Raw genomic sequence first — 2,500 nt, 5'->3', positions numbered from 1 at the left:
TAGGTTGTCTGACAGTTCCGCCTGTAATATGCTGAATCTTGAATATCATCTTTCTTCTTAGCAGCCATATGGAATGTTGACAGTTCAGATAATCATTGGTTTTAATCTGAAAGATATAAAAGAAATTTGAGATATTCTAAAATTATAAAAAACTGAGCATTTCTATTTATGTGGACCATAATGATATTGAACTTTGGTAAATTGAATTGATTATATTTATATTGATGACAAATTGGGAAGCTTGAGTCTAGAAATTTCAATCTGTGTGTCATTTGTTATCTTCAAGCTGCCCATATACAGTGTTAGGCTGAAAATGTCTTTGATCATTGCTGAGAATCAAATTTTTATTGTAGAACAAGTAGAAAGATGTATTATTTCAACATGTAAATACTGAACAGTATATATAAAGGATAAAATCCTTTTAAGAGCAGAAAAATTTGCCAGCAAATTTTTCTGTTCTTAAAAGGATTTTATCCTTTATATATACTGTTCAGTATTTATGTGTTGAAAAATTGTATCTTTCAACTTTTGTTCTACAATACATTTCAATGCTTCAAAAACAAACTTATGTTTGTTTACATATGACAAGTTTTTATTGTTTAACCAGTATTCCCCCTTCAATTTGTGACATCATTTTTATTCAGGATTACTTTAGCCAGTAAATTCATCAATTTCTATGATGGTAAAAGAATTTGAATGTGATCTAGATATTAATTAATCAAGCAGGTTAATTGTCAAAACAGAAGGTTTCTCAGCTGTCACTCTTTCTAGTTACTCTCTCCCAATTGCTCATTACTTCTACTTCTTCACCATTACTCATCTTCATTGCCATCCAGCATTCTCTCTGATTTCCAATAAAGCCTCTACAATCACCCTGTCTTCCTTCTACCAATCTCTCTAACCCCATCACACCACTCCAGCTGCATTTATTCAAATGGAGGCTACAAAGAGCTATAGAAAGGCATCTAGACAACAGGTTTATCTAGCAGGGGTAGAAGCAAAAAGGAATAGGTGTCTTGCAGCATAAGGATCATAGATGAGAAGTATTCCAGGTTGCTAAGACAGTGTATCAGAGAGTATTGAGACGTTGTGGATGAGAAGTGTGTACAGACAGATAATGGTATGCTCGCCCTTAGCAACTCTGAAAAGAATGAGGTATAGAAGTGAATAGTTAATAAATATGGACAATAAATGGAACTAAGGGAGTCTTCCCAATATGAAGCCAACAGAGGGACCAGCCAGCCTAGTTGCCAGCAGTATGATAAATAAGGCAATCAAAGATATGAAGACAGGGAAAGACCCTGTCCATCAAGAATTACCATTGAGATGCTTAATATACTGCTGGAGTAGGACATGGTCTAGTAACCCATATAGTTAATCAGGTTATTCAGGAAGGCATCATCCCTAGCTATATATAATATGTCCTATCCATAAAGAAGGAAGTAGAGCAGAGTAGATACTAACAATTATAGACCTGTTTCTCTAGCCTCACATGTCTGAAAAGTTATGAAACAAATTGTCAGGAGGAAGCTGATCATGTTCCTAGAAGATAATGACTTGCTCCCTGACACCCAGTGTACCTTCTACTCAGGAAAAGGCTTCCCTTACACAGCTTCTGTAGCAGAAGTACATTTTTGGTTAAATATTTCTGCAGGGGATGTAATTAACCAATAATAAGTTCTGTATTTGGCATTTGTTGAGTCTGGCCAAGCTGGCACATCGTCCTGAAGGGTTTTAGCTGAATGGATTGACACCAGCCATTTTTATATAGGTCTGGCACTTAGTCTATTGGTTTCTTTTGTTGAACTGCTAATTTATGGGAGAAAGCATAAACAAACTAACACCAGTTGTCAAGCAGTGGTGGGGGACAAATACAATACATAGACATACACATACATACAACAGGCTTCTATCAACTAATTTCATTCACACGGTATTGGTCATCCTGATGCTGTAGTAGGAGACACTTGTTCAAGGTGCCTTTCATATATACATGTGTGTGTGTGTGTACACACACAGGTCACTTATTTTTGTTGTTACATGTATAAAATGCAATATGTCCAATATACAATAGGGCTAGAGGTGAGTAGAGTCTGGTATAATAGTGTTGGTCTTTTCTCTTATTGACTTGTTTTGTCCAGTTTACCAACACACACATATGGATCAGAGAAAGGAGAGATAAGAGGGCTAGGAAACGTTGAACTCTGAGAGAGAGAGAGAGATAGAGGAGGAGATGTGTCAAGAAGAAAATGTGAAATACCTTATGATAAAAGTTTTCTTCTCTGAGGAATGTCCCAGATGTTGTGCAGTTATGATGTTTTCCTGTGGTGACTGCCTGGAGAAGAAATGAATTGGTTCGGCTAGAATGGAGTTGTTTGGATACAGCAGATCTTACACTAACTGTATGCTGAAAGGATAGACAGACAGATAGATAGATAGATAGATAGATAGATAGATAGATAGATAGATAGATAGATAGATAGATAGATAAAGTGAACTC

At 36.0% G+C, this 2,500-nt stretch overlaps 1 long non-coding RNA gene across 1 annotated transcript in view; it reads right to left on the bottom strand.

Annotated features, from left to right (window-relative positions):
- Positions 1 to 2,500, bottom strand: part of LOC106872787 (uncharacterized) — a 101,669-nt gene that overhangs the window by 1,060 nt on the left and 98,109 nt on the right. The window contains exons 2-3 of the long non-coding RNA XR_008264768.1: positions 2,261 to 2,407; positions 1 to 106 (exon numbers count right to left, since the gene is read on the bottom strand). The exon at positions 1 to 106 is cut by the window's left edge and continues 1,060 nt beyond it. This is a non-coding gene — a long non-coding RNA (uncharacterized LOC106872787). The remainder of the gene's footprint in view (positions 107 to 2,260; positions 2,408 to 2,500) is intronic.

This window comes from Octopus bimaculoides, chromosome 8, assembly GCF_001194135.2.
Source record: "Octopus bimaculoides isolate UCB-OBI-ISO-001 chromosome 8, ASM119413v2, whole genome shotgun sequence".
NCBI classification, from domain to species: Eukaryota; Metazoa; Mollusca; class Cephalopoda; order Octopoda; family Octopodidae; genus Octopus; species Octopus bimaculoides.
The sequence above is the reverse complement of the archived record's forward strand: the minus strand, read 5'-3'. Positions and strand labels throughout refer to the sequence as shown.